The following is a 13864-nucleotide window of genomic DNA, read 5'->3' as shown; positions in this document are numbered from 1 at the left end:
CAACCTAGAAGCACCTTGGAAACCAGGATTCTACTTTTTTATGCCCAAATTATTTAGTTCATTTTTTTTAACTGGGCTCTTCAGGGAATCCATTGATTTATGACGTAAAAAAAGGCAAGCATAAATGTTAAAATAGAGAGAAATAACTTAAAATTCAGAGGCAGGGGAAATGTTAATATCTATGGTCAATACTTGAAATTTTTAAATCAACTATGAACCATATTTGAATACACGTCCTACGATAGGATTATTCTCCATCCAGTGAGTATTGGTAGGTCATAAAATCAGCATTCCAACATCAAAAGCAATATATTTAAAAATTGACTTCCCAATCTACTTGGAAGTTTGGGCACAAGAATGTAAATTACTCTTGATCAATCTGATATACTCAGTCAATGCTGAACAAGAAGCTAATAGTACAATGAATACATGGCTCATTTTGGAGGGTAGTGATAAGAGCAAAATTCATTTTTATGAGTAATCATGGCAGAAGTGCCAGAAGCTCTGCTGGCAACATGGCCAGATGGCCAGTGTCCAGTTTAGATATGGCCATGGTGCAAATTCTAAGTTAGTTGTTCAATGGCAATGGCAGTGTGGTCTTTGCCTGACAGGTCATGGGGAGATTTTTTTTTGAAATGTCTGACTTTCCCTGTTTCTTCCTTTCTTTCTTATCCTCTTTCTCCAGGCTTATATTAAAAATTTTGAGCTACCCAACATATTTTCTATACATTTACTTTCAGTTTAATTTCAACTAGAAATCTCTTTAATTTCAACCAGATTTTTTTCATTGTTTAATTCTAAAACTCCTGACTAATATTCATCTTTAATAGATAAATAAATTATGCTATTTGAAAACAAAAACTTAATGAAATCATTAGGAAAATGGACAAAACATTTAAACAGCCAATTCTAAAGAGTGTAAATCCAAATAGCTATTGGCAATTAAAAAGATCAAATTTCCTACTAGGTTAACTACATTAGCCTAGACATATTGTTTCACTTTAAACACTTTAGAGTTTTTAGAAAATTGAAAATAATATAAACATCTGTTGTTGGTGAGGATGTGGAATAAAAGTTTACTTACATACGTGGCAGGTAATAAAGTAAATTACCAAATCCTTGTTGATAATATTGAAAACGTGTCAAAAAGAGAACAATAACATACTTTTACCTACCAATCTCCTCTTGGGAATCTAACCCATGGAAATAAATGCATTAATACATAAGGTACATATAAAATGAAGGATGTTTAGTAAAATGCTATTTATATTATGGAAAAAAATTTAAAATAGTGAATACTGATCAAGAGGGGAAATTTGAACAAACTGTGGTAAATTGGTTACCTGAAAAAATGTACAAATTCTAAAAAAATGTAACTCCATTCCAGGTAGATAGATGCATTTAATGTTGAACTTATTATTATTTGTGTGTGTGTGTGAGGAAGATTGGCCCTGAGCTAACATTTTTTGCCAATCTTCCTCTTTTTGCTTTAGGAAGATTGTCACTGAGCTAACATCTATGCCAATATTCCTCTACTTTATGTGAGATGCTGCTGCAGCATGGCTTGATGGGCAGTGCTAGGTCTGTGCCCAAGACCCGAACCTAGGAGCCCTAGGCCACATAAGCAGAGCACGCGAACTTAACCACTACGCCACCGGGCTGGCTCCTAAAGTTGAACTTCTTAGAGGAAGAAGCAAGATGTCTAAAAAGTATGTGCTACATGATCCATTTTAAAACAAAACAAACATTTCTATTTACATTTATATTTACACTTGCACCTGATTTGTGGGTATTTATATTATACATGTATATATCTATATTCCTTCACTATAACTAGAATAATCTGACGTAAAGACACACATTATGTTAGTAATACTGTTTATCCAGGAACAAGAGGAAATAGGGAAATATAAAAGCAATCTTCATTGAGAAAGATGAGTAAGTATAATTAGCACTTAGCAAAAAAAAGGTCACGGATGAGAATGAAAAATCCCAGTAAGAACAAGGTATATCAGTCTAGTGTTAGACTCAAAACAGAGCAAGTAGAATTGTACCAGAACCATCTTCTAAATTTCACACAGCTGAAGGTAATCTCTAGTACCTTAGCAGAGGAATTGCAACTCAACTGCAACCTATTAATATATCCTTTATATTCATTTGTATATAAATACATAGAATAAGGTATATGGATACAACACACTCAATAAAGAACAAACACATAAATATTAAAAAGAAAATTATAGAGTTGAGTAGGTAATTTATTCTATAGAGAAAATATTAAGCCCTTCAAGTTCAATTATATTAATAACCATAGGAAGTATAATTAAATGGCAATGAGATAAATATTTATAAAATTTGCATGTTATTAATAATAATAATAGTGCTTGGTGAGGATTCAAGTACACTTGGGCTTATAAACTACTGACAGAAATATATACTAATCATTCTGGACAGTAGTTTAAACACTTACATTAAGACAACACAAATGTGTTGCTTCAATTAGTGGTTCAATGTCTAGAAAAAGTAACGTCGTCAAAATTTCTGTAGAAGGATATTTTTCACAGAATAATTTATAAGAGCAAAAAGTGAAATTAATGAAAAGAGAAAACTTATTTAGGTAAAAGCAAATAAATAATTCCATATACATACAAGATAATGTATATGTCCATTACAATTATGTTTCTATGAAAATGTAATGATACTGGAAATGATTACAATGAAATATTAAGTGAAAATAATATATATCTATTTACACAGTATTCTCGCTTGAAACATGCCAGTTGTCAGTCTTTTGTGAATCTAAAAATAAACTCGAATCTCACCCTAATCCCATGACTAGGGTCATTCAAAACTTCACACTTTCTGCAAATTCACGTGAATTTTATTTATCACAGTAACCTACCTCCTTAGAGACCTTGTCCATAATCGTTTCTCTATTTCAGCCCCTGTCAATTGGAACCTGAACTTTGGACCGTTCAAGACTTTAGTTTGGAGCAAATATTTTGTGTGTTTAGTAACTGCATATCACTATATAGAAGAGGGACTCTCATGTCTATAACAAAGCACGCTTCCGTCTTCGTGAACTTTCCCACGCCAATTCCTCCTATCGCCCCTCCTCTCAAAAACAAAGTTATTTTGCCCGTTCTCAATCTGACCTTTAGATGAAAAGAATGTGTAGTCCAATGATTATTCAAAAGTTTTTGAAGAGATTCATATCTGTATAAATATAGACTGTTCATATTAATATACTGAAGGCTAATCTTTAGAAATTAGTTCAAGCAAATTCATGAATTTCGAATTTGCTAAAAGTTCTCATTCTTCCTACTCATGGCTGGTTTACAAGGTTTGCTCAGTTTCTGTAACTCTTTTGTATTCAAGGACTCTCCATTCAGGAAGGCCTCTACAACACTGGCCATTAGCCTGGAAGCCTGAACTGCATTAGACTTCTCCATCAGTGGGTGCATGTTTTTAAAATCATTCTCACAGTATAGTCATAGATTTCACCAACCTGAATTAACTGGTCTAGAACAACATTTTTCCATTGCTTACAGCTAATGATTTGATGCCCAAAGACTAGTAATATAGATAAAATCATAACATTGAAAATGTTAGTCCTCCCTTTGATCAAGATGGCTAGTTGAATACTGTAAGGTATGGATATAGACATTCATGACAGTACACATTAATTTCTGACAAGGTTTTATCTGTATTAAGCCACTTATCAAAGCACTTATTAAATGAGGAAAGACTTCACAAAAAAATACTTTTCATAATAGCTCCTAGAAAAACAATATTCAGTCTAATTACATATACATTTATTCATACAAATATCAAGATAATATATCAACATGTAATTGTAGTGATTGAATTATGGGAAACACTTTCTGTTCTGTTTCCCCCCCCAAATTTTCTGTAAACAGTATGTAGTTTTAAAACAACAAAATAGCTCATACCATTTTCCAAAGGAATTTACAAAAGAAAATAAATGTATATGACAAACTTCATTTGAAAGTAAAGACGATAAAGTTTATACCAACTCTACCTTTCTTTAAAACTAATCACATAAAGACTCTTCAGTGATTCCTAAATATCAGTCCATGGATTACAAATTCGAGGCTGTCTACACAGTAATCAACCAGAGGGATTTTATTAAAAATAAAAATGTCTCAGGAAATTTGGTTCAGTAGATCCAGTGTGGGGCTCAAGAGTCTGTACTTTTTAAGCTTTCTCAATTGAATTTAAAGAGCCATTTTGGGGAGCCGTTCTTAGGAAATAAAAATGATCACACTTTGTCTCAATTTCAGCCCCTGAATCAATCTTCTCACTAACCCAATAAACCCCCAATGCAACTGATTTCTAACAAAAGGGATTTTATTCAGTTTGATGGGACTAATTATATACCATAAATGTTACTTGCCTAGCTGCGAATTTGTGTCCCTATTAATCGGTTCTTTTCTCTGGTTTTAACCCTTGAATTCCTTCTTCAGAGGTGTCATCAATTCCCCTCTCACCTGAAGAACATGGGCTGTGTTGTGCAGCGAGTTCTAGCTTTACACTGCTTATGTTTGCTGCTAATTGTTAATGAGCTCATGCTAGAAAAACTGCCTGTGATTCATTCTAATATCATCAACCCCCAGCTCACTGTTATACGGTGGTCTAAGACAACCTCTTTACTTTGGCTTGGATCTTACCTATGCTTACTTTATGTCCAGACTGCTAGTTACCTGTTTTCATATCATGAATATAATGCCCTGTCTCTCAACCTAAACTTTTCCCCATTTTCTACCCCCAGGTCTCTCACTCATGCAGAGACTACTTTGGCCAACTCAATTAACCTCAGTTCTTGATCTGGACCCGCTCAGTCTGCCCCAACACATTTAAGAATCATGATCAACTATAATTGTCATATAAAAATTGAAAAAATTACCTGTATATAATTAAAGTGTATTTTATTTTAATAGCTAAACACGAGAGTACATCTTATTAATGATGATAAATGATAAAAGTACTCTCATCAATAGTACAAAATATACTATTAGAGAGGAAGTAGAGGCTTGTATATATTAGTCCAGATTGATACTTTATTTTATGTCATTGGAAGTGTGATAGATGATTTTCTATTCATGGAACTAAATGTGATCTTCCCAGAAGGGCCAATATTCAACAGGGGACCCATGTAGGCTCATCAATCCCAAAACTTCAAAGAGAGAGTTTTCAAAATACTGTAAAACTTTCTGGGAATAACATGGTATCACCAAAAGTATGTGAATAAATTCATATAAATCTTCCCTCCAAGTTATTTTATTTTGGAAAAGAATGTAAAACTCCAAGAACAGTACTCTCAGAGCTGACAAAAAATAATAATCTTCATTCAATATAGGAATCTCCGTTCACACCCTTGGCATCTATTTAATCAAAGGTTTTCTCAAAATGAGAATTCAACAAAACCGTCAATGTATGCAGAAGAGCTAAGAAGTTTTTTTAACAGCTCACACAATGTAATTATGTTTTATTATAGTTAAGAAGAAATTAAACTTTTTAATTAGAAAGTTGCATTGTAATTTGAATCTAAGCAACTGTTCATAAAATAGCCACTGGCGCTGTCATTAAAGTAAAAATAGATTGAATTTAAATTAAAATAAATGCCTTTTTAGAAAACACAGCTGGGTGCCTAATACCATTTTCTCCATAAAGTTTCCTAAAATGAAAGCTCTAAATTGTTGGAATCTTTCATTTTTATTAGTTATCAAATTTTTTTTTAAGAAAATGCTTCTTCCTATTTTGTAGCCCAGTGCTGCATAAGCTGTTGTTAGTTGTTAGAGTCATTACCTGAAGGTGCAATTTCAATACTGAGTGCAGGAGAAAATCTGATCTTTCTTTCACATTAAAAAAAAAAAATTCTGGTTGAGTAAATGGAACGCTTTGCGATGCAGATTTTAGTTCAATTATAGTGCCAGTGATGGCATGAATATTACAGGTTAATGGTTCTAACTTTTCCATTAATAGTTTATCAGTTTTATTGAGCAGAGTAAAAAAAGTATAAATAAATGTTTCACAATGAATATTTTTAAAGGGGATATAAAATGGTATTATAGATTTTAAGCCTTGAAATGTTATACCACTGGTAATGGGAAAAATGCACATATATAGTCCCTGGAGAAAATAGTGGGTAGCTAGGAATCTAAATTTTAAGCCTAAAAAAAAATTATGATTCAATTAAAAGACATTTTGTTGTTTTTTTCATTAAGTTTGGTGAAAACAAGAAACAATGAGGAACTAATGAGCAATCAAACATTTATATTTAAGCCGTGTGCTACCACCATTAATTTTGTAGTAATTTTATAACTTCAAATAAATTTCTAAAAAGAATTTTTCTTTTTAAAGATTGGCACCTGAGCTAATATCTGTTGCCAATCTCCTTTTTTTTTTTCCGCTTCTTCTTCTCCCCAAAGTCCCCCAGTACATAGTTGTATATTGTAGTTGTGAGTGCCCTTGGTTGTGCTATGTGGGATGCCACCTCAGCATGGCCTGATAAGTGGTGCCATGTCCGCACCCAGGATCTGAACCAGCAAAACCCTGGACCACGGAAGCACAGCCCACAAACTTAACCACTCGGCTACACGGCAGACTCCTCTAAAAAGAATTTTAAAAAGGAAAAGTCCAGAGAGGAATGTGTTTCTAGGTCTTTCTAAAAGTAAGGCAGAGGTCTCTTCCCTGGCCCATTTCATTCCTCTTCTCTTTCCTGTGGACCAGCAAATAACAAGGTGAGACCTGAAAGCACTATGAATAATTTCAATTCCAGAATAGTTCAGAGGTGAGCAGACTTGGGACTAAAATCCATTCTGAACTATAGTATCTCTCTCAAAGAAAGGAAAGGGGCTTGGACATATTGAGAAAAAGTTTAACAGAAAAGGAAGCATTAGATCTAGGGGGAAAAAAAGGAGGGGTCAGAAGAGAAAGTCAATGGTCATGAGGCAGGGAGAAGATACCTTGATTGTTTCAGAAGATGTCTCCAGTCTGTACCAAATGTAGCAAACAGAAAAAAAAAGAGTAGAGTTGCAAAGGACTTTAAACAGAGAAAGATGGATTTTTTTAATCTTTTGAATAGGAAGTCCCTACCTCACCTCTCAATTCATTTCCCCATCTCCCTCCTCCCACACTCACTTCCCAGTCTTCCCCAGCCAAGTCAAGAATGGTGTGATTAAAGTTTTTTCAGCATGATTGCAAGATTAGTGAATTGTTAGACTGTACATGAAATTAGAGAGAGTTGAAATGGAGATTAAGTGGCTTTAAAAGAAGAAAACAAGCTTTGTTGTAAGAAGGATATATATATATTTATGCAAAATTATTGAGAAAAATAGTAAATTTTCTATATTGACAATATGTAGAATAATAGAAAAAGAGGAGGATAGAGTTGAAATTTCCATTTAAGTTTTATCGTAGGATTTTTTTTGTGAAGCTTTGAGGTCTGGATATTCAATATTGATTTGTATGCAATGGGAAGTAAGGTTATTTTTACTAAAGCAGAATATCCTTCCCTTTTTTTGAAAGATAAGTGTAAAACTGGTTTGGAGGTCCAATCGAAGTAGATAGGAAACTGGTGAAAGGAGACAAATAAGGAAACCATTGGAATATTTCAATTGTCATTATAAGGCCTTGAGTGAGGATGGAGCAAATAGGCTAGACTCAAGATAATTCCTGAGACATATTAAGCACCATTTGTAAATCAATTTGATATACTGTGGAGCAAAGGGAAGATGAAGGAAGTGGTGAAGAAAAGGGATTACTCAAAGACTTTTTGAAAATAAAAAAATAGTTGAGTATTCCACTAGGAATGAGGAGAAATGTGTGGTTTGGAGCTTTTTTTTTTCATTTCACAAAGACAGAGCATTTAACAGTATCTTGCACATATCTGGGCATCCAGAAATATTTACTGAGTGACTAAATAATAAACAGAGAGCAAACTTAGCCAACAGAGATTTCAAATAGGTAGAGTGAGTTGATGGATATAATTGACAAAATTGATGATTTCTTCTTTTTTCTTTCAAAGAGAGTAATAGCAAAATGATCCCTGAAGAGAATTCTTACTTTGCTTTGAAATGAAAATAAATTTATATTTATTGAAACATGGATGGAAAATGCCAAATTTTGAGGAGATCTTCTAGGGAAGAAATTTCCCTTACATAGAAGCTAAGTTTAAACATTTGCAGTGATGGGATATAGGACGTGCTACCCCCAAATATGGCACCTTGGCGTAGTGAACATTTTAAGGTGAAGAAGTTTGAGAAAACAGCATAAACAAGAAGGTCCCTCTTACCTTCTCCCAACTTCTCCCCTGAAGCAGGTCATGAAACCCTCATGTGAAAGGTACCCTCCCTATAACTAGAAGAAAGGAACAGCCAATAAGAATCCGACAAACAGGGCTTGCTAAATTTCCCCCAGTTTACTACAGTAACCTCATATGCTGTAACCTATCATGTCCTCCATCTCTGTCCACCTAGAGGTTTTATGAATCCATCATTAAACCTAGCATAAAAATACTCAGGTCTGTTTCTTTGGGCCTTCATTTCCTTATGAAGCCTCTCATAAGTAAAATTTGTATTCAATAAATCTGTGTGCTTTTCTCCTGCTAATCTGTTTTTGTCAGTTTCATTTTCAGACCCAGTCAGGGGCCCCAAGAGGGTCAAGGAAAACTTTTTTTCTCCCCTACAACAGGCAGAACTAATTTCCTTAACAGAGTGGAATATCAGAGTTATGTGTCATGATCCCCTTGAGAATCTTTCAAATTTCTGAAGTAATACATTGAAAGATGGTATGTGAGTCAGGAAAAGTACACTTTATAGCCGGATTTATCACGAAAGATAGTCCGACCATTACCATGCTGAGACAGTTTAGACAATTGAGCTCATTTTCTGCTTAAGAAATTTCAGATGATTGAAACAAACATATATGTAAGTTTTCACTTGAAATATGAAATTACTTTTCTTCTTTTCTAATTTAGCTTGGTGGTATTGACCAGTAATTTCATGTGAAGTCAAAGAATTACTATGATGAGGTAACAATGGTGAGAAAAAGTAACAATCAGTCACATTACAAGTACTTATAAGGGGGGAAAGTCCAAGTGTAGCTCCCTATTTAGCAGACATGACCCTGTGTATGCCTAGGGGAGAAGGCATGGGCTACGAAGAGTCGATCTGGCCCTTCAGAGTTACATGTGATGCTTCATTTCGATTAAACCCTTAAGCCAGCAAGTGAAGCCTCTTTTCTTCAGGAAAAGATTGCCAAGAATCCCTGGACAGTGATTTATCAGAGGAGCCAGTTGAGAGAACAACCCTACTTGTACTACAGGAGATAAATGAGGGTTGCCTGTGTGCTAAGATTGTTTGGCATGTCTGCACAGACCAAGTTATGTCTCGCGAATTACAAGGATAAAGCTGGTACTGCAAAGCACTTAGAAGATGAGTTTGAATAGGGTAAAAGCCTACACTATGTGACTTCAGACAAGTTACTTAACCACTCTGAGTCTTATTTTCTTATATGTATAATAAGCAAGAAAACACAACCTAACATGGATGGTTGTTGTTGGAATTAAATAGAGAATAAAAATAAATCATTTAGAAAAGTTCAAGAGAGTAAACAGACATTTTGCAATATAAATATTTAGCTAGTTTTATTTCATTAACATGGATTTCTAATTTTTATTTAAAATAATAATGTCCTAATAATTCCCTGCCAAGATGAAAATATTTTTATATATAGTCAGAAAACAACAAAAACAACAAAAAATGTAGGAAAAGATTATAGGAAATGAAACAGGCTTCTGCATGTTTTAATTTTATTTAAAAAATTTTTAAACAGCTTTACTGAGGTATAAATTATATACAAGAAAACTGGACATATTTAATGTATATAATTGATGAATTTAGAGATACCATACACCCAGAAACCATCACCACAATCAAGGTAATAAATGTATCCATCACCTCTAAAAGTTTCTTCTTGCTCCCTCTTTTCTTTATATTATATTTTCATTTTTTCTATATTAAGTGCTAAATAAGCTTAATATGAGGAGCCTGACCTGTGGCTGAGTGGTTAGATTTCTGAGGGCTCTGCTTCAGTGGCCCGAGTTCACAGGTTCGGATCCCAGGTGTGGACCTACTCCACTCATCAGCCATGCTGTGGATGCGCCCCACATACAAAAAGGAATGAGAGATTGGCACAGATGTTAGCTCAGGGCTAATCTTCCTCAAGCAAAAATAATAATAATATGAGATATATCTTCTCAATGAATTTTAAGTGTACAATACTGAATTAACTATCATCATTACGTTGTACAGCAGATCTCTAGAACACGTTCATTTTGCATAACTGAAACTCTCGCCCTGTTGAACAAGTCATTTCCCCCTACCCTAAGCCATTTTATTCACTGTTTCTATGAGTTTGTCTATTTAGATACCTCATATAAGTGGAGTATTTGTCATGCAGTATTTGTCCTCCTGTGGCTAGCTTATTTCACTTGGCATCATATCCTCTCGATTCACCTGTGTTGTTATGTATGTCAGAGTTTCCTTCTTTTTTAAGGCTAAATAATATCCCACTGTATGTATATAACACATTCTATTTTTTTCACCAGCTGTATTGAGATAAAATTGATATATAACATTGTGTAAGTCTAAGATATGCTTGAACTGATTTGATACATGTATATGGTGCGAAATGATTACTAAATTAAGATTAGTTAATACATCCTTCACCTCACATAATTACCATTTTTTTGTTGCTGTCATGGTGAGAACATTTAAGATTTACTCTCTTAGCAACTTTCAAATATGCAATACCTTATTGTTTACTCTAGTCACTATGCTATACATTAGATCTTCAGAATACATTACTCATTGTTAGGAATTTGTATCCTTTGACCAACATCTCTCTATTTCCTCTACTGCACAGCCCTTGGCAACCACCATTCTACTCTCTGTTTCCGTGAGTTTAGCTTTCTTTAAGATTTTATTTTTCCTTTTTCTCCCCAAAGCTCCCCAGTACACAGCTGTATATTCTTTGTTGTGGGTCCTTGTAGTTGTGGTATGTGGGACGCTGCCTCAACCTGGTTTGATGAGCAGTGCCATGTCCACTCCCAGGATTGCAACCAATGAAACACTGGGCTGCCTGCAGCAGAGTGCAGGAACTTAACCACTCGGCCACAGGGCCAACCCTCGAGTTTAGGTTTTTTTAGATTCCACATATAAGTGACATCACGCAGTATTTGTCTTTCTCTGCCTAACTTACTTAACATAATGCCCATCAGGTTCATCCATGTTGTTATAAATGGCAAGATTTCCTTCTTTTTTACGGTGAATAATATTCCATTGTGTATATATATTTATATATACACACATATAAAACTTTGTTTTAATCTTTCTTCCATCAATGGACTTTTAGATTGTTTCCATGTCTTGGCTATTGTGAATAATGCTGCAATGAAGGTGTGGGTGCTGATATCTGTAAGTGATAGTAATTTTATTCCTTCTGGGCAAATATCGAGAAGTGGGATCCAAAAGCTGGATCATATGGTAGTTCTATTTTCAATTTCTTGGGGAACCTCCATATTGTTATCCACAGTGGCTGCACCAATTTATATTCCCACCAACTGTGCACAAGAGTTCCCTTTTGTGCACATCCTCACAAGCATTTACCTGTAGTCATTTTGATAACAACAATTCTAAAGGTTTGAGGTTATATTGCACTGTTATTTTGATTTGAATTTCTCTGATGATTAGTGATGTTGAACACCTTTTCACCTACTTGTTGGCCATTTGTATGTGGCCTTTGGAAAAAAGTTTGTTCAGGTACTTTGCTCATTTTTTAAAATCAGGTTTTCTTTGTTTTTGTTTCTGTTTTTTTTTTTTTTTTTTTTGCTGAGTTGTGTGAGTTTCTCAAGCTCTTCCAAAAAATTGAAGATGAAGGACCACTTCCAAATTCATTTTATGAGGCCAGCATTACCCTGATACTAATGCCAGATAAGGATATGGCAAGAAAAGAAAATTATAGGCCAATATCCCTGATGAACATAACTGCAAAAAGCCTCAACAAAATATTAGCAACTTGAATTCAACAGTATATTAAAAAGAATATACACCATGATCAAATTGGATTGATTCATGAAATGGAAGATTCAACATACTTGAATCAATTAATGTGATATACTACATTAACAGAATGAAAAAAAAATCATATGATCATCTCAATATGCACAAAAAACTTTAGACCAAATTCAACCCCCTTTCCTGATAAAAACTCTCAACAAATATGGCATAGAAACATTTTTTTCTCAACATAATAGGTCTTATATTTTAAACCCACACATAACATCATGCTCAGTGGTGAAAAACTGAAATCTTTTTTTGTCTAAGATCAAGACAAGGATGCCAACTCTCACTACTTCTATTATCATAGTACTGGAAGGTATAGCCAGAGCAATTGCACAATAAAAAGAAATAAAAGGCATCCTAACTGTAGAAGAAGAAGTATAATTGTCTTTGCAGATGACATGATCTAATATGTAGAAAACCCTAAAGATTGCACAAAAACTTGTCAAAACTAATCAATGAATTCAGTAAAGTTGTAGGATTCAAAATCTACATTATTTTTTTAAATTTTAAAGGCCAGTAGAAGTGTGATGTTTTTGAGATTCTGTAGTTGTAAATTTGGCAATATATCTTCCTTAAAATAAGGGAAGATAGTTAATATACTGAAGCTGTCCTCCATTTTCTGGTAGCTAATTGAAATATATGGGTCCCAGTGGCCATATTTTGTTTATTACACCCAAACACACTGATTAGAACACTTTAGGGAAGATAAAAGAATAAAGCCCCAAGAATGTGGAATTGTAATGCAGTAACTTTAAAGTTGAATGTGGCTGTGGAATTCCCCTATGTTTAACTAGCTTGTTGAACAAGCTGCACCTAGTTGACTATAGATAGAGACTGTAGAACTTCTCACTTGATATTGCCATATTTAAACCTGTCCCAGGATAACATTTTGTGCAAATTCACAGATTTTTCTGATCACTCTCAATCAGATTCAGGTAAAAGTGAATGACCCCTTTTTTGAGTACAGAAGTGTTTTCTAGTCCACAGTAATATCAAAATCTAAGTATCATCTAATTAAAAATCCCTTCCTTGGGCTAACCACAGTGGCCTAGTGGTTAAAGTTCAGTGCACTCTGCTTTGGTGACCCAGGTTCAGTTTCTGGGAACGGAACCACACTAATCTGTCTGTCTGTCAGCGGCCATGCTGTGGTGGGAGCTCACATTATTAAAAAAAAAAAAAAAGGAAGATTGGCAATAGATGTTAGTCTAGGGTGAATCTTCCTCAGCAAAAAAAATAATAAAAATAAAAAAGTCCCTCCCTTTCTTGGACTTGTCCCACCTTAGGCCAGGAAACTTGCAGTGGGTTTCTTCTCTTTCTCTACTTCCTCAACTGACAGATTTGATATTTATACCCACAAGGGAATGGGAGAGTACTGTCAGTTAGAATAGGATGAGGTAGATGAAATGAGGGTAAGGAAAGGTCTTACTGACTAGTGCAGTGGTTATCTGACATCCATACCTTCTGATTGGCTCTTTCTCTGGTGGGACACTTTTACTGGTTATTTGGATGACCCTTGTTATGTGAAGACCCTTCATTGATGGAGTCTCATGGAGAGTCTCCTTGAATCTTTTGATGCAGTTTTTACTGACTTCTTTGACAGTTTATTTGCTCTGATGGGGTCCTCTTACCCTCCATGACAGTCTTTTTACTATGAAACATATCATATGCCTCATTATCCATCTCTTTCTATCTGGGCACACCAGAGAATACGTGCA

Source organism: Equus caballus, chromosome 17, assembly GCF_041296265.1.
Source record: "Equus caballus isolate H_3958 breed thoroughbred chromosome 17, TB-T2T, whole genome shotgun sequence".
In the NCBI taxonomy this organism is placed as follows: Eukaryota; Metazoa; Chordata; class Mammalia; order Perissodactyla; family Equidae; genus Equus; species Equus caballus.
This window is presented reverse-complemented; position numbering follows the sequence as displayed.